Genomic DNA, 24,989 nt, shown 5'->3' with positions numbered 1-24,989 from the left:
CCTCCCCTCTCCCCTCTGGTCACTGTCAGCCTGTTCTCTATTTCAGTGTCTTTGGTTATATTTTGCTTGCTTGTTTGCTTTGTTGTTTAGCTTCCTGTTAGAGGTGAGATCATATGGTATTTGTCCTTCAACACCTGGCTTATTTCACTCAGCATAATGCTTTCCAGTTTCTCTGGGGATTTTTAATGCAAAGCAGGAACAGAAGCATTCGTGCAAATCAAAATGTTTAGTGAACAATTCTATAATAATAATAAATAAGCCACTTAAGTTTTCTCTAAACCATGCCAGCATCTAGATTTTTAAAACAAGTACATTTCTTTCTTTTTTTTTCCAGTAGAAAATGAAATTTATTTCCATTTTAGAGATAAAACATAATATCAAAGAAATGCCATACTTTCAGAGAGCAGTTTGCCTGCTATACAGTATCCATTCCCACTCCTGTGAGATGGGAAGATTAGAGATACATCCATGAAAATGTTTGAAAAGCATTATTAATATAGGATTTTAAAAGTTACCAGTATCAAAGAGTAATTAGTAAATATTTCTAACACCAGTTAGAGACCAGAGGAAAATGAGTCTAGGTTAGTAAAATACACACTGGATGCTGTTGCTGCCCCACCAAGACACTCCTTACTTGGACAGTGAACACCAATTCTAGCTCCTGTTAGCACTGGCTGCCTGCTCTGCCCTGCCCCCACTCCCATCCCTTGTGAAGGCTGTCCCCTTCCAATGGCAGTCATCTCAAGCAGGTGCCTTTTTTATGGGATGACAACTGAAGGATGTTTGTAGCACTTTAAATTGTAAATCCCATTCATTCACTTATAAAAAAAGAAAAGCAAGTCACCCTACAGGTAAGCACAAGTTTTTTATGTACTTCTCTGTGGTTCCTGTGGATTTGTTATTAAGATGGAACAGATTTAATGCATTGATATTATTTTGAATGCTGTGTGAAGAATGGACAGTTTTTAGTTCACCAGAAAACTGAAGCCTGGTGAGGTCTAGGACAGTGCTTCAAAAATTGTCATGTGTATCCTGATGCCCTGGGTATCTGGTTAAAATGCTAATTCTGCTTTAGCAGATCTGGGGTGGGGCCGGAGCTTCTGCATTTGGCGGGGTGACGCTGATGCTGCTGGCCTGGGGACGACACTTTGAGATGAGGGTTTATAACTATGAAACCCTCACAGCTAGTTTGTGGCCTTGTGGGAATGAAGATCTGGGTCTCCTAAAAAACTGCTCGAACTAATAAATGAATTTGGCAAAATAGCGGGATACAAAGTCAATATCCAGAAATCAAAGGCATTTTTGTATACTAACAATGAATCAGCAGAAGCAGAAATCAAGAAAAAAATCCCATTCGATATACCAAAAACAAAAATAAAATATCTGGGAATAAACCTAACCAAGGAGGTTAAAGACCTGTATGCAGAAAACTACACAACACTGAAGACAGAAATCAAGGAAGACACAAACAAATGGAAACATATACCGTGTTCATGGAATGGAAGAATTAACCTCATGAAAATGTCCATATGACCCAAAGCAATTTACAGATTCAATGCAATACCTATTAAAGTGCCAATGGCATATTTCACAGACATAGAACAAACACTTCAAGAATTTATATGGAACCCTAAACGACCCCGAATAGCACCTGCAATGTTAAGAAAGAAGAACAAAGTAGGAGGGATCACAATACCTGATATCAAACTATATTACAAGGCCACTGTAATCAAAACAGCCTGGTACTGGCATAAAAACAGGCACATAGACCAATGGAACAGAATAGAGAACCCAGAAATAAACCCAACACTCTACAGACAATTAATATTCGACAAAGGGGGCAGTAACATAAAATGGGGTAAAGATAGCCTCTTCAACAAATGGTGTTGGGAGAACTGGACAGCTACCTGCAAAAAAATGAAACTCAAGCACCAACTTACACCATACACCAAAATAAGTTCCAGGTGGATAAAAGACTTAAATATAAGCCATGACACCATTAAAGTCCTAGAGGAGAACATTGGCAGGAAAATATCAGATATTTCACACAGCAACATTTTTCCTGATATGTCCCCTAGAGCAAGGAATATAAAGGAAAGAACAAACAAATGGGATCTCATCAAAATAAAAAGCTTCTGTGCAGCTAAAGAAAACAGCATTAAATTAAAAAGACAACCAACTGTATGGGAAAACATATTTGCCAATGGCACCTCAGACAAAGGTTTAATCTCCAAAATATACAAAGAACTCACACGACTTCACTCTAAGAAGACAACTAACCCAATTAAAAAATGGGGAAAGGACTTGAACAGACACTTCTGCAAAGAGGACATACAGAGGATCCAGAGACACATGAAGAGATGCTCAATATCGCTTGCTATCAGAGAGATGCAAATTAAAACCACAACGAGATGCCACTTTACAGTGGTGAGAATGGCTATCATAAACAAAGCAATAAACAACAAATGTTGGACAGGGTGTGGGGAAAAAGGGACTCTGGTCCACTGTTGGTGGGATTGCAGACTGGTACAACCATTATGGAAAACAGTATGGAATTTTCTCAGAAAACTAAAATTGGACTTGCCTTTTGACCCAGCAATTCCACTACTAGGATTGTATCCTAAGAACCCTAAAACACCAATCCCAAAGAACATATGCACCCCAATGTTCATAGCAACACAATTTACAGTAGCCAAGAGTTGGAAGTAACCTAGGTGCCCGTCAGTAAATGAATGGATCAAAAAGGGAATGGACTCACATGATCAAGTATAAAGGACACATGGACAATAACTAGGGGTGGGGGGTGGAAAGGGGAGGGAGGCGGGGAGCATGGGGTGGGGGGCGGGCAGGGTTGGGAATATAAGACAGAAACCTGTACGTGAACAAGAATTAAATAAAAATTATATTAAAAAAAACTATGGTACATATACACGATGAAATTCTATGCTGCAGAATGAGAGAAGGAGCTCCTACCTTTTGCAACCACATGGATGGAACTGGAAAGCATTATGCTGAGTGAAATAAGCCAGGTGTTGAAGGACAAATACCATATCATCTCACCTTTAACAGGAAGCTAAACATCAAAACAAACAAGCAAGCAAAATATAACCAAAGACGCTGAAATAGAGAACAGGCTGACAGTGACCAGAGGGGAGAGGGGAGGGAATATCAGGGGAAATAGGGAGGGATTTAGAAGAACATATATAAAGGATGCGTGGACAACAACTGAGAAGGGTGGAAATGGGAGGGAGGGGGGAGCATGGGGGGTGGGATGGGATGGGAGTAATAGACAGAAAACTGTACTTGAAAGATAATTAAATAAAAAAAATTGGAAAGAAAAAAAAAGATCTGGGTCTCCTGACTCTTCCTCTCATTATCTTTCAACTATACTGTAATGATGAATGACTTTAATAATGAATAAGGTCACCATAAAATTCATCGTGCACACTGACATATTTTTTAAAGTAAAAGGAAGCACCAGTAACAACTGCCAGGCATAGAATAAGACTGCCCAGAACTAACAGAGACTTATGGGTAGCCTGGCTTTAATAGAAATGGAGATTACCTCCCAATGAACAAACTATTAAGCATTTATTGTAAACCTTTTAGGAAGAAGTGCCATACTTCTTCCAAGAGGAAATCAATCTGAAATATTTTGCAATTGCTAGAGATAGTAGGAAGGGTAAATAAAGACTGAGAATAAGAGGTATATATATAATTTTTGCAGTTGTTGAAAGGCTATTGATAAGGTTCTCCAGTAAATGCTGATAAAGATGAGTCAGCAGAGGATGGAAGGAATGTTCATTTGTGATAGGAAGCTGACTTAAGAGACCAGAAAATAAAAGCAAGGGATAAATAGACACTTATCTACTCTAAGGTGAATGGCCAGCCACCAAAGAAAGGGGGAAGGGATTGGCTGTAAGGACCCAAGAATGTACACTTGGCTTAAAATATGGAAATGAGTGTATCAAAAAGGCAGTTTCAAGGTGTTTCAGTAGGAGTGGGTGAACGAAAGGCTAGAATAAATGCCAAATGAGATACCACTTTGAATAGCACCAGCCTTTGAATAGCACCAGACAGAGGAAATCTAACTTCAAGGCAAATGCAATTTTTAAAAACTGCTCAGCTTGTCTGTTTGGATGAATATTGGAGATGAAGTTTGTGACTAAGGGGAATATACTCTACAAAACTGCAACAAGATAGCATAGTCTAAAGCAGAGGCTCTCAACACCAGCTGCATATCACCGTTGCCTGGGAGGCATCTGCAGACTGCCAGGGCCTAGACTCCAACCTGAATCTGCTGGATCAAAACCTGCAGAGGGTGGGCTGAGACATCTGTGTTTGGTGGGGAGAAACACGCCCCCAGAGATTCTGATGCACAGCCAGGGCTGAATAACAATGAGTTGACTAATAAGAATAACGTAGGAATAAAAGTTCATGTTTGTTAACCAAAGAAAAGGAATTTCAATTAGTTAGTGAAGTGAAACAGCATGGTGCATAGTCCTTAATATTCATTTTTCTTCTATATTTTATGGAGAAATAGAACACACTCTTTATGCATAAAATACAAATATATAACTTAACAAATCATGTAAAGTAAACTCTCATGAAAGCACCACCATGTCAAGAGTAAGATACTGCAGCTGCCCAGAAGTCCCTCATGTACACTTCCCAATTATACCTTCCTTTCTAGCCTCCAGAGGTAACACAGTCCTGGCCTTCTAAATAATCCATTTTTTAAAATTTTGCTTTATAATTTTGCTATGTTAATATATACTCCTAAACAATATATTTCCATTTTTCATGCTCTGGAACTTTATATATTTATGTAAATGGAGGATTCTTTTGTGTCTGACTTCTTTCATTCAGTATTTTTTTTAAGAGTAAACAACAGTTCCTTGGACTATGCCCTTTCATTCTGAGTGCTGTAGAGCACAGTTCAAAGACCTATGGTTACTGGAATAAATATGGTTAATCACCTGTTTTGTAAATAAAGTTTTATTGGAACACAGCACTCCTATTCATTTCCATATTATCTTTGGCCTTATGAACTACAATTGTGAAGTTGAGTAGTTGCAGTCAGACCACATGCCTGCAAAGCCTTTGGTATTTGCTATTTCTATTTGACCAATTGAAATGGGGATAGTAATTTGCACATCCAGAGAAGGATCTGTACCTCAACAAGGATAACTAATGCAATCTACTAACTCAAGAAATGTCAATTATAATTCCTCCCATTGGTACCATTTTCACATTCATTACCTTAACCCATCCATTTATATAATAATCATTTATTTAAGGCAAATATGTACCAGGTTCTAGGTAGACATTAGGTTATCAAAAGAGCTCTCTATGATGATTATCATTCATTGAGCATTTGCTCTGTGCCATTATGTTGACCACCATATATATTTTAGTTCTCCCATAGCAGGACCAAAAGTTCATGCTCCTTCTTCCATAGTATAAAGTTGTTGCTGAGAAAAGGCTTCCCAACAAGGGTTGACATTCCCTAACCACCTTTATAGGTAATGGCACCATATAATCAAGTTCTAACCATGAAGTGTGAGTGGAAGTTATGTACCACTTCTTACCCTGGTCCATAAAACCTCCCATATGAGACTCCTTTGTGTTCTTTCCTCTTCCCCTGCCTTGAAGTAGAAAACACTAAAACCCAGGGGATGGTAACCATAAGACAGAAAGGTCCTAGTGTGCTAGCCAGCCTCGAAGATGGTCCCCAGTGGTTCTCACCTTCAAGTATTCACATCTATGTACTCACCTCCCATGTGGAATAGGACTGACTTGTGTAACCAATGGGATTTAATGAAAATGGGGAAGTACCACTTCTGAGACTAGCTGATTAATCTCACATCACTCATTCTGGGGAGACAAGGACAGGCTGTAAGGACACTCATGCAGCCCTGTGGAGAGGTCCACCTGGTAAGGAACTGAGACTTCTTAGCAACAGCCAGCATCAACTTGCGAGCTCTCTTGGAAGGCGATCCTCCAGTCCCAGTCACCTTTTAGATGATTCGCAACCCTGGCCAATAACTTGATTAAACCTTATGATAGATTATCTCTAGAACTGCCAAGCAAACCCACTCCCAAATCTCTGGCCATTAGGAACTGTGTAAGGTCATTTGTTTTTATGGAGTGATTTGTTACACAGCAATAGATAACATACAACTGAGTGCCTGAATTACTACAAGGAGAAAAACTACCACTGGCTAGGAACACATGCAATGAATGAATGGTGTATAAATGTTCAGTGTTTCCACCTACGCCTCCATCTTGGCGGAAGTCCTTCACTGAACATTTATACACCATTCATTCAATGCATGTGTTCCTAGCCAGTGGTAGTTTTTCTCCTTGTAGTAATTCAGGCACCCAGTTGTATGTTATCTATTGCTGTGTAACAAATCACTCCATAAAAACAAATGACCTTACACAGTTCCTAATGGCCAGAGATTTAGGAGTGGGTTTGCTTGGCAGTTCTAGAGAGAATCTATCATAAGGTTTAATCAAGTTATTGGCCAGGGTTGCAAATCATCTAAAAGGTGACTGGGACTGGAGGATTGCCTTCCAAGAGAGTTGGCAAGTTGATGCTGGCCTTCTCCCACAACCAAGTTTGAATACAACAAAGGTTTAGTAAACAAAGATGCAGCCAAAGAACAGAAAATTGAACTATATGGAAGTCCAACAACAATGAACCATTCAACCAGGACCGGTAAGAGGGGTGGAGCCAGCAGCGGAGCAGGGTCGGGCAGAAAAGATTCCCCCTAACCCAGGCACGCAGGCAGCCAGGGCAGCAGCATGGACACAGTGAGGGTGCGGGGCAAGCTGACCGCGGTCACACATTTGCACACAGATAAACCAGCAGAGGAGTGAGCAGTGAGACAGATCAAGTAGGCCCCGGCGGGCAAACCCAGTGAGTGTGCAAGGTGGCGGGCTGACCACGGTCACACATTCGCATGCAGTGGGACGGACCAGGATGGACCGCGAGGCCCAATGGCGGGAGGCAGCAGAGGAGACCACCATTGCTTTCCTTTGACCCCGCCCCTACATACAGCATCACAACCCAGCAATTGAGTTGCCCCGCCCTGGTGAACATCTAGGGCTCCACTCCTCATACAAAGCAGGCACCAATAGTCCAAAAGATGGCTCAAGAAGAACTCAAAGCCCCAGAGCCAATAACTCTAAGTAAAAAAGAAATAGCAAACCTTTCAGATGCACAGTTCAAAATACTGGTGATCAGGATGCTCACAGAACTGGTTGATTTTAGTCACAAATTAGAGGAACATATGAAGGCTAAACTAATTGAAATGAAGAGAAATGCACAGGAAACTAATAGTGATAGAAAGGAAACTGGGACTCAAATCAAGGGAGTGGACCAGAAGGAAGAACGCAACACCCAACCAGAAAAGAATGAAGAAACAAGAATTCAAAAAAATGAGGAGAGGCTTAGGAACCTCCAGGACATCTTTAAACGTTCCAACATCCAAATTATAGGGGTAGCAGAAGGGGGAAAGGAACAGCCACGAGTGGAAAACATATTTGAACAAATCATAAAGGAGAACTTCCCCAATCTTGCAAAGGAAATAGACTTCCAGGAAATCCAGGAAGCTCAGGGAGTCCCAGAGAAGTTGAACCCAAGAAGGAACACAACAAGGCACATCATAATTACATTAGCCAGGATTAAAGTGAAGGAGAGAATTCTAGAAGCAGCAAGACATAAGGGGACAGTCACCTACAAAGGAGTTCCCATCAGACTATCAGCGGATTTCTCAAAAGAGACCTTACAGGCAAGAAGGGGCTGGAAAGAAGAATTCCAAGTCATGAAATCCAAAGCCCTACATCCAAGATTGCTTTATCCNAAAAAATATGAACAGTGAAAGGACAGCAAACTCACAGCTATTAACAACCACACCTAAAACAAAAGCAAACCAAGAGGATAGCTAGATCAGGAGTGGAACCATAGAAATGAAGATCACATGGAGGGTTAGCAACAGGGGAGTGGGAGGAGGAGAAGGGGGAGAAGGTACAGAAAATAGCATAGACGGTAGGTAGAAAATAGATAGGGGGAGGGCAAGGATAGTAGGGGAAATATAGAATCTAAAGAACTTGAGACACGTGGTCATAAACTAAGGTGTGGGGGGAATGGTGGGGGAGGGGGTGTGCAGGGTGGAGGGGAATGAAAGGGGGGAATAGAACAACTGTAATGGTATAATCAATCAAATATATTAGAAAATGTTCATAGTGTTTAGCACTCAACATTTGGAGTTTATTTGTTACATTGAATAGCAACTCCTCATAACTATTACTATACTTCATATTATTAATTTAAATATTATTCTCATCTGCTACTTTGTATGATACCCACATGACAATAAAAGTCAGGACTTAATATTTGAATTGTATGCATTTGTTTGTTCTTATATAATGCTGTTGTTTTTGGACTTTATTTGGTGATAGAAATTTTTTCCCAATAAGCCCTTCTCAAAGCCCCTATGTAAAACAAGTAATATTATATTGAGCTTGTTCAAACTGAAGTAGGGTTTGGGTAGTGACAATTTTACATGTTCTGTATCCAACTCACTTATTGAAGTTATCTTAGAACATAATAGCATTTCCAAAAGGAAAGACATAGCTTAAGGGTTGCAGATTCATTAAATATAAAACTGTGGGATATTCTACAATGAACACAGTCCTTGGAAGGATTGATTATGTCTGTCTTTCTCTCTCTCTCTGTTTCTCCATCTCTCTGTCTCTCCTGCCCTCTATCTTCCCCTATCTCCCTCATGCACTCACTCTCTCTCCAGCAAGTAAATTATCATGAAACAGTTTGTACAGAATAAGCAGGGATGTGTGATGATAAACTCCAAGAAATGAAAGTTAATTGGGGGAAAATAGACTCAACCAAAGTAGATTGAATTTGGAGAATCAAAAGAAGTCTGAATGTTAAAAAGAGCCAGATTAGAACCAGACAATCGCGGTTCGATTCCCAATCAGGGCACATGCTTGGGTTGCAGGCCAGTTTCCAGCAGGGGTCAGTTCCCTGCAGGGGGTGCACCAGAAGCAACCATACATTGATGTTTCCTTCCTCTCACCTTCCCTCCCCCTCTAAAGATAAATAAATAAAATATTAAAAAAAAAAAAGAGCCAGATTATACAGCCCCATCAGTGTAAGCCTCATATCTTGGGTCAGCTCAGCAGTTAAAATCCACTTCTTTTTGAAATGATTTTGTGTTCTAAGACTTCCTTTGTTCCACAGGAAAAGGCAAAGGTGTTCCCAGTAAAAGCCAAAAAGCGGCAGTGAGTTTGATGTTGGTCTGCTCCCTGTTCACTTTTAAGGTAACTCTAGAAGAAACATATTCTTTTAACATTTTAATAATATGTGTTTAAAGGGCAAAAGGGATCCATTCATTCATGCTCAAGAATTAACAAATGTGGCTTTGTCTCTTCCCTTAGGAAAGGTATGTAAGGCAAAGAAGAGGAGATGCTACCATGGGAAGTAGCTGCAGCTGTCAGACACCAGGTGGAGTGTTGGGGGGTTCAATCTTCTGGGAATAAAGCTTGCCTGGACATAGTAATGCAAATGGTTTTCAATGCTAATGACTGTTAGCACCACTTTCCCTTTTACACTCATATGAACATATTTATGAAACAGGAAGGGCAAAGTTGAAAATTTACCCACACTTCGCCTCATTCAGGATAATTTTGGCAGCAAGGAATGAATATTCATCTCAAACATAAGAAGAAGGGTACAGGGAGGGTGGTCCAGATGCATCATCAAGGAGCCAGTTTCCTTTTAGCTTCCCACTCTGACCTCACCATGAGTCTAACTGGACCCCTGTTCTCAAGTTGTCTGCAAGTTGTCCCAAGTCCTTATCTGCATCAGGTTAGAAACTTTCTTTCCTGTAATGTCTCTCAATGAGGAAAATCTTCCCAGATGCCCTCAGCAGATGTCCCAATATGGGCAGGAGTGTTGCATAAGACCATGCTTAAACCAATCACTAACAAGCAATGGAGCATAGCAGCCAATGTGAACAATCAATATTTGTTTCTGAGTTGTGGGAGAGAGAGTCACTTTCCCTGAACAAATGGCTGTGCAGAAAGAAGACACCTAAAATCAGGGTGACCAACAGTATCTGCTGCAGACTACAACTCAGTGTGCAAACCAAGGGCTTTCTCATTTCTCTGTAGTTTGTTCATGGGCTCCTATTCCACTGATGGCAGAGGTGGAAAAATCTTAAGTTCCAATTAAGGTAGAAACTTGGTCACTTATTCAGAACAGTCTCTCTCAGATTAGCTCAATTCCTTTTGGATAAATATTCAATCCAATTGAAGGCTCAAATTTGCTACTAGCACTCTTTGTCCTCAAGATGGCTTCTAGGTGCATGGAAAATCTTACACTTCCTCCTGATTGGGGGGTTGGTTGGAGGCACGTCCACATGCTCCTCACAGTACTGTCCTCCAGGATCTTCACTGCCTTCCACAGTGATATACTTTGTCCTACCTGATCACTGAGGTATCTTCTGGCCTCTGCTGATACTCACAGTTACAGAATCACTGTTCAGTGCTCCTACTTGGATTATGTTCCTGGGTGGCTGGGCCAGCACCCTGCAATGGATATGTCCCACCTTGGCTTTTACTGTCTCTGTGAATTGCTCTGAGATTTGATGGTGACTTCAGTTTAATCTTTCAGGCCCAGGCAATCCATCCTGCAGCTCTTGGCTATGGGGTCGTTTTAGCCTTACAATGAAAGGACAGCTAATACATTCAGTTGCTTTCTTTGTACCTATTTGTGGTGGCGGAGGGGGTGCTAGGGTGTTCCCAGGCACTGAGGAATTGACAGAGATTTAAGACCCCAGCACAGGCCCTCTGCATAAGCACACTACACCACCAGAGGTGAAGTAGCCACACAAACACCTACCCCCACATTGGTGCTGGGCCTCCTATGACACATTTATACCCCACAGTCCCAAATGGGGCTTGAGCCCCACTGCTCTTGCCTTTCCTCCAAATGCCTCCAGTTGTTTCTAATCCACACCCTAGACCCCTCCCAGCAGAAGTTTTGATCCAGACAGAGGGAGACAGGACAAACTTATCTCACGTCTTGTCCTTTTCTTCTACTCTTACGTCCAAGCTCCCAAATTGAAAGAGAAGGGCTTGTTTCAGTCCCCAATCTATGCAGAACTTCCCCATGCATCTTATGTCTTTGTGCTAGCAGGTGTTTGTACCCCCTTCATTCCTGAAAAGTGAATCTCATGATGTAAACCATAGATAGAGAAAATAGTTCCCCTTAACAAGAAAAATGACCCAGATTACTGAAAGACAAAAAAAAAATACTTATTTGCAAAACAACATTCATTGGTGGGGGTATTTAAAAAATGATGATCCTCAGCAGAGTTATCCCTTTCTAGTCAGGCTTGTGGGACTCTAGAGGGAGTCAGTCTGCAACAGTAAGTGGTAAGTTCTGTCCAGCGTCAGCATTTTGATGGTGGCTTAGACTTGCCAGATGTCACTAATAAAAAAGATTTAAAAATATATTTAAAAATAAAACATAAAATAAAAAATAAAAGATTTTGATCCTGCCCCATCATTTGTCAACTATCTATGTCATTGCATGTATTTCCATTTGAAACAGGTGGTTTTATTAGAGACAATTACATTCATGCATTCAAAGCATATTTATGATGGGCTTCAAAGTGGTGACTCAGAAACCAGACATTATTCATAGAGTTCTCATGTGCCTGGTAGCAATACATTCTATTAATTAGCATTCAATTAATTCTACTGTAGTTGGTTATTCTGACAGATGTCCCTCATTCAGCACTGAGTATGAGTCAAAAGTTTGTTGTCCCCTAACTCAACTTCTTTAATTTCAATTCCTTATTCATAAGGTGTGACTATTATTTCTAACTTCTGTACCACTAAAGCTCAGATAGGTTTAATAGTTTCCCCAAAGCCACACAGTGCTGAATTTAGAACACAAATCCAAGGCTTTCTGACTCCAAAGTCTAAATCCTTTCTTCCCCAGAGGAGGCTGCAGTGGCAGTATAATGTGATTAAGAACACAGACCCTGGAATCTGACTGACCTGAATTCCAGTTCTAAGAAGTCACCTCATTTGTGACCTTGAACAAGTTACATGACTTCCTTAATACTCAATTTTCTCATCTAAAGAGACTATTAATAGTTCATATCTTGATTGGTTATTGTGAAGATTGAATGAAATATTTATGTTAGAGTTTAGAGTTAAGAACTCAATAATTAATTCTAGCCACTATTAATGTTGATATTCTATAATGCTGCCTCTTTTAAGTGTTTTCATCCTGAAAATAATTCTAGAAAGCATGTAGTTCTATTGCAAAATTTTACAAATGAGAAATGAAACCCCAAAAGTTTACTATACTTACCCATATTAATATATCAACACATTAAATGGAATGATATATTAAACGTGTATGTGTATATAAATGTTTTGCCTTCAAAGTTTTTTATACTGAGATTTAATGTGTATTTTATAGGCCTTGGAGACAAAATGTTCAGTGTTCTTTCAAAGACAAACACTGCAAGTTCAAAAATATAGTGGATTCCAGCTGGGGTCCCTTCAGTCCATTGGTTTGGGGGTGTCTGATAAACCTGTGGGTCAGAAAGACACTGCCACTGACATGGGGGAAGAAAGCATTTGTGGGTATGGGAAAAGCAATAGAAGGAAACTGTAGGAGTCAGCTAAGAGGGGCATGAAAGAAAACTGACAGAGACCATGATTTGTTGACCTATCATCAGAAGGAATCAGCTCATAATTTCAAAAAACAAATAAAAATTGGGCCATAATTAAGGCCAATTAACTCATCCTTCAAACACATCTTCTGTCATGGACATCTGTTGTTTTGGTTGTCTTTCTGGTAATTACAACCCATTTTTCCCTTGGAGGAACTCTGTGACTGCCGTAGAGTTGTTTGAGAGTGACCCTACACATAACTCCAGAAGTGGGCCCCAACTGGCTTAAGCCAATCAACTAATCTCATTCCCCAAATCCCAGGTCAGGGACAGGGTCATAAAATATCTGAGCCAATGAGACTTGAAGGGGTGTCTGAGGAAGATTTTATTCTTTCTCTAGATATGTCACAGCTACCTTACCACCGTGTAGAGGCAGTCTGAGGATAAAGCCAACCTATAGAGAAAAACAGAGATAGAATGTTCATACTGTTTGAGCCTGGAGGTTGAATTACTTCCTGAATTTCTTAGTACTGTGAGCCAACACTGACTTATGTGCTCAGGACATACAACACTGCACATCCTGGTGGGAGGTAGAGCAGGGGTGTCCAACCTTTTGGTGTCTCTGCACCGCACTGGACGAAGAGTTGTCTTGGGCCATGCATTAAATACATTGTGGCATGTAATCACACACACAAAAAAAAATCTCATGTTTTAAATAAATTTATGACTTTGTGTTGAGCTGCATTCACAGCCGTCTTGGGCTGCATGCAGCCTGTGGGCTGTAGGTTGGACAACCCCATTCTCCAGAAAAGCTAGGGCTCAAATAAGTGGTCAGAATTATCTAATGTCACAGAAGCCAGGATTTGCACTGGGTCCTCTCTGCATGCTTCTATAATTCTCACAGCAAACTAAAACTCAGCGTTTAAGTAACATGTGCAAACTCATGCAGAAGTTAAGTAATGGTGGAGTTAAGTAATGGCTTCTCATTCAGAAATTTTTGTCTAAACACAGTGTACTCTGCTCTATGGGCTAATTTTTGAGTCAGGTAGAACAAAATAAATTAATACATGCTTTTAGTAGTAAGTTTCCAGAGCTCATGAGGCTAGAGCACTCAGATTAAATAAATGTCAGTTGCCTGTATATCCTGTTCTTAAATTCACCCATTGATGATAAGAGGGGCAAGAAACAGAAATATAATCTCATTATGTGCAGACAGATGCCCAGCTAGGTTTGTCTCCTGCTTGAAGAGTCTATTAGATGGTGGTAGCACTCCCTCAAAGCCATTCTCTCCTTTCCAGGTATGTGGACAAACTACTTTTCCCAGCCTCCTTTGCACTTCGCTGTTACCATGTGATTCAGTTCTTGCCAATGGAATTCAAGTGGAAATGAGGTACACCTAGACCGTAAGTAGTGGATGTGGTGCCTCTAAGTCCTTCCCCTTTCCCTGGGATGGAAAACTTGACGAAGCAGAAGAGGTTAATGCCCTAATGTATGACAAGGTGGCACACTGGAAGGAAACTAGTCCCTGAAAGACTTGTGGATTAGAGACACACCAGCAATCAAATGCTCTCACCTCAGAACTGTTATATGAGAGAGAATAAACTATTTTATTCTTTAAGCCATGTATTTTTAGATACAGTTGCCCCTCTTATCCTCAGGCATACATCCCGGGACCCCCATGTCTGAAGCCCTGAAACCTCGGATAGTACCAAACCTTGTATATATTATGTTTTATCCTATACATACAAACCTATGATAAAGATTAATTCATAAAATGTACACAGTAAGAGTTTGATAATAATAACTAATAAAATAGAACAATTATAACAATATACTGTAATAAAAGTTACATAAGTGGCTTTGGGTCCATTATTAGGCAAAATAAGGGTTTCTTGAACCCAAGCATTGTGATACTGCAACAGTGTATTTGGTAACTGGGACAACCACTAAGTGACCAACAGATAGGGAGCACACACAGCAGAAAGACAATCAGCAAAGAGACAGTTCACAAAGAGACAGAGCAGGAAGGCACGAGATTTCATCGCCCTTTCTAGAATGCCATGCAATTTGAAACTTATGATTTATTTCTGGAGTTTTCTGTTTAATGTTTTTGAACCACAGTTGACTATGGGTAATTAAATTGCAGAAGGCAAAATCATGGATAACAGGGGACTACTGGTTTTTTTGTTGTTGTTGTTATAGTATTTTAGCATTTCTACCCTAACTATGACCAGGGTCCAGGGGTGTTGGAGAAGAACTAGTCATCTTGCACGTGAGTTCAAGGAGAGTACAGAAACTCAGGCCTCTACATCAGATGAAAAGCTGCAGTTTCATGCCTCTTTGCTGGTCTTAGGGTGAACATTCACTGCAGTGTATGGATAAAGCAAATATTGGGTGAGGGATTCTACAGAGACCTTAAAGCATGGAGCCAGAATCGGTGGCAAACAGCAGAGTAGCTTGTGATTATTTCCTAGAATCAGGTGCCAGGAGTGGAGCTTTGCAGGGAACTAACTGGTGGACCTTAGAAACATGAAGACTAAAGATTAGAGGTCTCTTCTGCCTGGGTCAAGCTTCTGAAAATACTTTGATGGGGTTTCTTAAAGAAGTCAAATAGGCTAGCAATTCATTGATTGCCAAGGACTAGAACTTTCTTCTCTCTCATAGCACCAGCACTCAAAAATCACCTTTTTTGGTGAATTGATTTCTTCAATATAAGTAGTATATTCATAATCCTTTTGAACAGACAGATATTACCCATACAGGCAAGGACACAGGGAAATGATTATGATGCGGTTTGCTGCTATGAACACTGGAGAAGCAGCATAGCATGGTGGTTAGGAGCTAGAACTCAGAAGCCAGCTTTACCACTTACTAGATCTGTGACCTGGGCACCTGAGGCTGACTTAGCTTCCTCATTTGTAAAATGGGGATGATAGCAATAATACCTATTACATATCATCCTTATGAGGATGCATAGTTCTTAGAATAGTACCTGCCACATAGTAAGTACTATGGAAATATTGTTAAAGAAATGTTGATACCACCTTCAGGATGGAATTTTGACAATGTGCATCAAAAGACTTAGCCCAGCAACTCTATGTGTAAGAACTTCTCCTAAAGAAGTCATCTTTGACAAGTGCAAACATTTATCCTCAAAGAAGCTCACCACTGTAACAAGCAGCCATTAATAAAACACTGGCTTAAAAAAATGGTAGTAATGGATAGTCACACTTATACAAAGGGCGGTATTGTTAAAGACCTCACAGAATGCCAAACTCGCATTGTGCAATATTGAATTTCCTGCAAAAAAAAAAATCAATGCAAAGATTCACACTATTTCAAATTTTGCCCATAAAGTGAGGTTTAACTAATATTTTACATCCTAATATTTCAAACTATGCAATCCACATTCTCATTAAAGGGATCCTGACTGTTATATTTATTACATAAGCCACAGAAAAATAATTATGTCACAGAAGAATAAACAATGGCTGAGTAAGACATTCATGACATAGCAACTTTAAAAAGTGTGACCCCACTTTCAACACAGACATTTTTAAATGCTGGAAAATACACATCAAAATTTAAAGTGTGCTGGAAGAATTACTAGAAATTTTTGATTTCCTAGTTTTTTATCTATATTTTCTAAGTGTTCTACAATTATTTTTCTAATACAAAACAATAAAGAAAAATTTAAGGAATAAATGGAGCACTGATACTACACTAACTGAAAAAAGTCATAGAAAAATGCAAACAAGTAGGTTCACTAAAGAACATAGTTCTAACCTGTTAAGTGGTATCTACAGCTTTAGTGAACTGGAGATTGCTTTTCTCTAACATTTTGTCCCAGGGACAAATCTGGAGGGGAAATGGCAGAGTTGACCGGAGCTCAAACTGAAGTTTTGTCAGACATTTCCAGAACCAAGTCAATCTTTCAAAATGCAACAAAGAACACTCTAGAAGCCAGAGTACACTGGACCACTTGCTCCATATGCCTGTATGTGCTTCTTTTGAGATTTGAGAATATCTTTAAACAAAAGTTTTGGTGACTCAAAAAAAGCAAAGCACACTAAAGAGCCCTCAGTCACATTTTCTGAGCTCAGTTTCCCTGACACACTCCATGTAGGGTGGGAAGGAGAAGGAAGCTGCAAGTCTTCATTCACTTCCTTCTTATGAGAAAAAGGATAAGTTGAGATGTGGGAAGGGGTGGGCTCCCAAGGGAAGCAAGGGTCCTACATGACAGTCCAAGTGGGCTATGGCCTCCTGAACTTTCTGTTCCAGTTGATAAATAGTGGTGTTAATGCTCATTCATGGTCTTACTGCCCTTACCTCTCCTCATACCAACCATTCTGAATCACCTTGAAATTTCTTTTTTCTTCACTTTGAACAAACACTCTGTGTTAAGTGACCACATTCACATGAATTATCTGGTTTGAACATCACAAAAAAGTGTATGAACTTTCAGCTCTAGGGTGAATAAATTCTGAGAATCTCATGTAAAACATGAGGTCTACAGTGAATGGCACTGTATAGTATAATTGAATTTATCTGCCTCTCCCTTCCCTGGAGCCATTGTGTTCCAAGGAAGGGTGAGGCAGATAAAGAATTATTGAGCAACAAATAAAGAAATACTAGGAAAATTGTGCTGGACTGCAACTCTTATCCAATTAACCTTTTCTCTGAATGCCTTACCTACCCTTTCTTCTCCATATGAAAAGGTGGACTTGAGATGAGATGTTAAGATGGATTGTGAAGGTACAAAACCACCAGCTTCTCAGATCACCAGCATCTGAATAAGGCACCCATAGAGTCAATATCTGTCTCTACGTACTAGTTCTGGTAGTGACAGGCAGCACAAATGATGATGTTTCTGGTTTCACTCAGTTCGAACATGTATATCAATTTGTGGTTACACAACAAGTGTTGGAGCCAAGATATGTTCGGGTTTCCTTCAGATCCACAGATGTTGAGTTTTAATTTGAGTCTTTATCTCTCATGTTTCTCGTACCTTTCTCTTCTTTCTTGAGTATGTGTCTACTCATTCCATCATCCATGTCGTTTCAGGGTATGTTTCATTGATTGGTTTTTCTCCTCATTATAAAACATATTTTCCTGTTCCTTTGTGTCACTGAACAGCAGTGAGGTCCTTTCACCACCCTCTAGGTGAAATTCTGGAGGCAAAGTTTTGGTGATAAAGGAAAGGAGTCTTATTCAAAAGCTACATTTTGTAGTAACAACTTTCCTCAGTCATTAATCACTTAACCCCATCAACTAGGGCTATACTCTTTTGCTGTATCTTTAATCACATAAGCCTATCAGCTAAGGCTAATATCTTTAACTCCTGAGTTCTACCATTCTCCCTGTTAGTTACCTTATTTGTCTTATTTCTATAATTATCTTATTTTTATAGAATTTTAATTTTCTCATTTCTTTTTAATTATCTTATTTCTATAGGATTAGTTTACAAACTAAAACAACATAAAATACAAAAGCTACCCAATTTTGGAAGAAGAGCAGGCTTCTGTCTCAGAGCCCATTCCCTCTAGAACACCCAAAGGAGACTAGTACCCTCTCTGCCAGGACAGCCTGGTCCTAGGCTGCACTCAGAGTTTCTTCTACCCTCCTTTGGGAAACGTAGGCAGCTGCAGCACAACCCTCCAGGCATCCTCAAGGAAGAGAGCCTGAGAGTCAGTCTCTGCCCTCTTTTAATTTTAAATCTTCTGGGCCATAATTCCATGCACTCTGGAGGCATTCAGCTTCTCAGCCAATCCCATCCTAGGCTGTTTACCATTGCCTCAGGCAACTCCTATGGACCCTCCCTACTCCTTTCCAGTGATCTGATCAAATCTATCTACGTTATTTGCATGCCTGGTAATTATGTTTCGGATGCTACCCACTGTGAATTTTACATTGTTAAGTGCTGAAATTTTTTTGTTTCCTTTAAATATTTTTGGGTTTAGTTTTAAGATGTAGTTAAATTACTGTAAATGATTTGAAGTTTTTGAGGTCTGCTTAAGAATGCTAAACAGGTTCAGAACAACTTTTAGTGTAGAGCTAATTTAGGCACTACTTAGGCAATGTCTTTCTCAGGGTTCTGCTTGATAGTCTATGTGTTAGGAGTACTTTTCTTTCTGGTTGATGAGAACACAAATAATTTTTTACCCTATGTAAGGTCTGCTTGAATCTTCTTGGCTGTCTTCCCTTGGTGGTCTTCCCGTGGCCTGGGGTGGGAAATTAGCACATTTCCTCACAGGCATGTGCTAATCAGCACTCAGCTTCAGATTTGAGGGGAACCCTCTGCGGATCTCCAGAGTCCTTGCTCTGCAGAGAGAATGTGTTCCCATTTCCTCAGGCCCTTGCGCAGGATGGAATTTATGAAGTCTGCAACAAGTAGTTTTTGAATGAACACATATTGTACTGCTCCCCATATGTTCAGTAACTTAGGTCAGGAAAACCTGCCACAATTGGCAAACATATGGAGGATTCTCCATTAAAAAAGAACAAATCTTATATCTCTGAAAGTGATGAAGTTGGAAATAAACATAGCCTTGAGACTTAAAGGCAACTTCTAAAAACAAAGTAATAAATTTTTATATGAATAACATATTGAAGCCATGATAGTTTGAACATACAGATTTAAATAAAACATTATTAAAATTAATTTCACTGCTATCTTTTTACCTTTTCAGGTGACTACTAGAAAGTTTTAAATGATATATGCCACACGCATTATATTTCTATTGGTCAGCACTGCCATGGAGGGAGAGGACAGAAGGTAGGCCTGAGCTGGCCACAGAATCTTAAACCCCACTTCTAAAACTGGATGTGGACAGGAAGCAGAACAATGTGAAGGTAGAGGAGATGGGAAGCAGGATACATAGAGACAGATGTAATATATTCCATCTCTTGTGTCTCTGACACTATTCCCCACTTAAATCCCCCAGGCAACTTAACTTGTTGCCATTAGGGAGGAGGTTGTCATGCAAAAGCAGAGAACAATGGGAGCAAATTCTCAGGGTTTTTTTTTAACTTATTTATTTTTAGACAGAGGGGAAAGGTGGGAGAAAGAGAGAGAGAGAAACATCAACGTGTGGTTGCCTCTTGCACACTCCCTACTGGGGACCTGGCCTGCCACCCAGGCAAGTGCTGTGACTGGGGATCAAACTAGCCACCCCTCAGTTCTTAGGCTGGTGGTCAATCCACTGAGCCACACCAGCCAGGGCAAATTCTCAGTTTTTAAGATCAAAGGCCAAAGAAAAAGTCATACTCCAGACTAGGTAAAGCCACCACTGCCTTTATTTACAACATCTAAGACAAAGGGTGGAACTACCTAGATTCAAATCCAGCTCTGCCACTTACTACTGCCTATGTGACCTACCACTGACACAAATGTGTACATCAGTTTCTTCTTTGGTAAAATGGGGCTGTTAACAGTAACTAGCTCACAGGGCTGCTGTGGAGGTTAATTTATAAAAGGACTTGGAATAATGACTGACCTCTAGCAAGTATGACTGAAATGTTTACTGTTACCTGGAGTGAGCCTGGCACAGCATCGGGGCTTGAACCCCACAGGGATTCACTGTTGACACTCAAAATTGCTAACCTATCTCATCCTGGACATGAAGCTCTCAAGAGTAAATACCTTATGCCTCTTCACAGTCCCAGAACTTATACAACAGAAGCACAAAAAGTGCGTGGGAATGAATGAATGGCTTAACAGTCATTAGTAAATGACTGAAATCATGCTTGCCTGGTGAAAATATAGAAAGTGAGGACACTTCCACTTTAAGTAATGTTCAGTGGGAAGAGTCGGACAACCATCAATAAATATGGAGCGCCTACTATGTGCCAGGCACTGTTCTAGGCATTAGAAAGAATGTATAAGAAGTCTTGCAGATGACATGGTACTCTATAGAGAGAATCCTAAAGATTCCACCAAAAAAACTACTAGAACTGATAAATGAATTCAATAAAGTAGCAGGATACAAAATAATATGCAGAAATCAGTTGCATTTTCAAACACCAAAAGTGAACTATCAGGGAGAGAAACAAACAAAATAATCCAATTTATAATTGTATAAAAATACCTAAGAATAAATTTAGTCAAGAGTGTAAAAAACCTGTACTCAAAAACTTACAAGACACTGAAGAAAGAAAATGAGGAAGTTACAAATAAGTAAAAGCATACACCATGTTCACGTACAGGAAAATGAACTCATTAAAATGTCCATACTACCCAAAGCAATCTACAGATTCAACACAATTCCTATCAAGATACTAATGGTGTATTTCACAGAACTAGAACAAATATTTTAAAAAATTTATGTGGAACCACAAAAGACCCCAAATAGCAACAGTAATCTTGAGAAAGAAGAACAAAGTTAGAGGAATCATGCTACCTGATATCAAACTATATTATAAGGCTATAATAATCAAAAGAGCATGGTACTGGCATACAAATAGACACATAGATCAATGTAACATAACTGAGAGCCCAGAAATAAACCTATGCCTTTATGGTCAATTAATATTTGACAAAGGAGACAAAAATATAGGATGGGGTAAAGACGGTCTATTCAATAAATGGTGTTGGTCAAATTAGACAGATATGTACAAACAAATAAAACTAGACCATTTTCTTACACCACACACAAGAATAAATTCAAAATGGATTAAAGACTTAAATGTTAAACTTGAAATCATAAAAATCATACACAAAAACATAGGCAGTAAAATCTCAGACAGTTCTCATAGCAATATTTTTTTTCTGACATATCTCCTTGGACAAGGGAAACAAAAGAAACATAAACATATGTGACTGCATTAAACTAAAAAGGTTTTGCATAGCAAAGGAAACCATAAACAAAATGAGAAGGAAATTCACTGAATGGGAGAACATATTCACATACATCTGATAAGGGGTTAATATCCAAAATATATAAAGAATTTACAAACTTTAATAACAGCCCTGACCAGTGTGGGTTAGTGGATTGGGCACTGTTCTGCAAACCAAAAGGTTGCTGGTTTGATACCTGATCAGGACACGTACCTGGGTTGTGGGCCAGGTCTCCTGTTGGGGGCATGTGAGGGCAACCAGTCAAAGTTTTTCTCACACATTGATGTTTCTCTCCCTGTGCTTTTCCCTCCTTTCCCCGTCTCTAAAAAGAAAATATTTAAACAAACAAACAAAAAATTAACACCAAAAAACAAACAATCCAATTAAAAAATGGGCAAAGGAACTGAATAGCTACTTCTCCAACGAGAACATACAGATGGCCAAAAGACATATAAAAAGATGCTAATCATCAGAGAAATGCAAGTTAAAACCACAATGAGATATCACCTTATGCTTGTCTGAATGTCTGTTATCAATAAATCAACAAACATGTGTCGGCAAGATGTGGAGAAAAGAGAACCCTCATGCATTGTTGGTGAGAATGCAGACTGGCATAGCCACTGTGGAAAGCAGTATGGAGTTTTCTCAAAAAATTGAAAATGGCTCTGACTGGTGTGGACATTGTCCTACAAACCAAAAGGCTGCTGGTTTGATTGATTACTGGTCAGGGCACTTGCCTGGGTTGTGGGTCAGGTCCTCAGTTGGAGGCGTGATTAAAAATGAAACTGCCTTATGACCCAGCGATTTGACTTCTGGGAATTTATCTGAAGAAACCTGAAACACTAATTCAAAAGAATATATGCACCATATGTTCACTGCAGCGTTATTTACAGTAGCAAAGATTTGGAAGCAGCCCAAGTGCCCATCAGTAGCTGAGTGAATAAAAAAGCCGAGGTACCTTTACACAATGAAATGCTACCTGGCTGTAAAAAAGAAGGAAATCTTATCCTTTGCACAGCATGAATGTTACAAAACTGACCAGGGGGTAGGGCTGAAAGATGTAAAAGACCCCCTCCTTTTTCTCCAGGGGTTCCTCCTCACCTACTGGCTTCATTTTGCCCGCTGCCTGAGGAAAGACATCTCTTAATACCAGAGACTAGTGAAAAGGAAAGGAACTTATTATTTGAAATAATACAAACTATAAAGTTCTCCACAAATGCACACAATCCTCCTGGCATCCTCCATGTGGCAAAAGGGAGCACTTCCAAAGCCTCATGGTCCCGACTCTCACCCAAGCCACGTGGTTCCAACCAGACACCAAAGCCATGTAATCCTAAACAGACGCATGGTCCCAAAAAGAGAGACACCAAATGGCTGCCGTGCCTTTGTTTAAATCCCAGCACCAGTCTTCTTCTGCAGCCTTATTTTTGGCTCCTCCCACAATTGGCCACAGCTGCCAGCATTAGGGCAGGTGTGGCCCTGTGGTGTGGAGCCAATTATCTCCAAGCTCTTCTGGACCCCATTACAAATCCCTATTTGGGGGCTCCCCTCTTGGCTGCACCCTGTTACATTAATATACCTGGAGGGTATCATGCAAAGTGAAGTAAGCTAACCAGAGAAAGACAAGTACCATATGATTTCACTCATTTTTTGAATCTAATGAATAAAACTAACAAAGTAGAAACAGACTGATGGAGATAGAGAGCAGACTTACAGCTGTCAAAGGGGAGAGGGGTCAGGGGCTGAGTGAAAAAAGTGAAGGGATTAAGCAACAGAAAAAAATACTCAAATGCTAATGATAGCATAGTGATTATCAGAGAGAAAGAGGGATGGGAGGAGGCAGAAGAGTATAAATGGGGAATAAATGGTGATGGAAGGAAATTTGAATTGGGGTGGTGAAAACATAATACAACATACAGATGATGTGTTATAGAATTGTACACCTGAAACCTCTATAATTTTATTAACTGATATCACCCCCAGTAAATTAAAAAAATTAAAACACAGAGAAGAAACAAAACAAAAACTGTAAATTGGTTAAATTATGAAAAAAAAATTTTAATAATAAAAAAGAAGTCTTCCCTCTGGGAACTCATTCTAAAGGACACAGAAGAGGACTCAGAGAGGCTGGAGGGTGGCCTGTGTGGAAGGCTTTACCTTTTACAGAGAGAAAACTGAGGCTCAGCAAGGTACGTACTTGAGGCCACACAGCTGGCAAATGGCAGTGTCTGGATTTGAACCCATGTCTTCATGTCCACCAAGAAGCCACAGATAGGAAAATAAAAGAAAGGGATCCAGATCGGAGAAAATGGCGGCGGAGTAGGATGGAGCAACTGCAGTTCTCCTACACTTGGGGGAAAATCCTGGCAGATTTACAGAAGAACAGCGCAATCAATTCCCCAACCAACAATTCCCCAGCATTTATGAAAATAAGAGACCAGAGACAGTGACGAACCAGACAGCTAGAGGTCCTTGGGGTCTCAGGGACGCAAGTAAGGACGGAGGCGGCCAGACCGGCGGCAGCCATTAGCCGGCGTGTAAAGACCTCGGAGCCATGGCTGCCGTAGCGGTTGGAGCCCAGAGGCTTCCTTCCGTCTGTGCCCAGCAACAAGGGCGTCTGCCACGGAGAACTCATCGGGAGCCCGGCAACCATGAGAAAAGTCAAGGGCAGCGGCAGCGGTGGCAGCGGCGGCAGGACGGCAGCCATTGGCCGGCGCATAAAGACCTTGGAGCCTTGGCTGCCTCAGCAGACGGGGCCCAGAGGCTTCCACCTGCGCCCAGCAACAGGGGCGCCTGACACAGAGGACTCATCGGGACCCCGGCACCTGTGAGTAAAGACAAAAGCAGCAGCGGCAGGGCCGGCTGCCTTTGGGAGCCAGGCACCCCAGAGTAAAGTCAAAAGCAGCAGCGGCGGGACCAGCAGCCATTGGCCTGAGCGTAAAGACCTCGGAGCTGCTGCCGACGCAGCTTCCAGGGCCCAGAGGCTTCTGTCTACGGCCAGCGTCGGGGCGTCTGCCACAGAGGACTCAGCGGGAGCCCAGCAACTGTGAGTAAAGACAAAAGCGGCAGTGGCAGGACCGGCTGCCCTGAGCCAGCCCAAAACGCCTCGGAGCCTCTGCTGCCACTGTGTTAGGGGTGTAGAGGCTTCCGTCTGTGGCCAGTGCCACGGAGGACTCGTAGGGAGCCCAGCACCCAGTGGAACATTGGGCCGGCTGCGGGGTCCCTGGAAGAGCTGGCTCCCTCCCTCACCATCTAGGAGGGGCTGGGTGGCAGAGACCTGTCTGCCTAGGTGTGCAGGGAGGGTGGCAAGGACAGGGGTCCCTGTTCAGTTGCGATCTCTGTGGTCGCCAGCCCACCAGTCTGCCAGCCCAGGAAATTTGAGAGGAGCATTGTCCTAACCAGTCAGGTTGGGGACTGGGCTGGGCTGAGAG

General features: G+C 40.9%; 1 non-coding gene across 1 annotated transcript; it reads left to right on the top strand.

Moving 5' to 3' along the window:
• Positions 1-11,398: 11,398 nt before the first annotated feature.
• Positions 11,399-11,521, top strand: LOC119004003 (small nucleolar RNA SNORA56). The gene has a single exon (XR_005070091.1). It is a non-coding gene; the product is annotated as a small nucleolar RNA SNORA56 (small nucleolar RNA).
• Positions 11,522-24,989: the final 13,468 nt, after the last annotated feature.

The sequence above is a fragment of the Sturnira hondurensis genome, unplaced genomic scaffold (assembly GCF_014824575.4).
Source record: "Sturnira hondurensis isolate 20B ecotype Veracruz unplaced genomic scaffold, ASM1482457v3 Scaffold0018877, whole genome shotgun sequence".
NCBI lineage: Eukaryota > Metazoa > Chordata > Mammalia > Chiroptera > Phyllostomidae > Sturnira > Sturnira hondurensis.
This window is presented reverse-complemented; position numbering and strand designations above follow the sequence as displayed.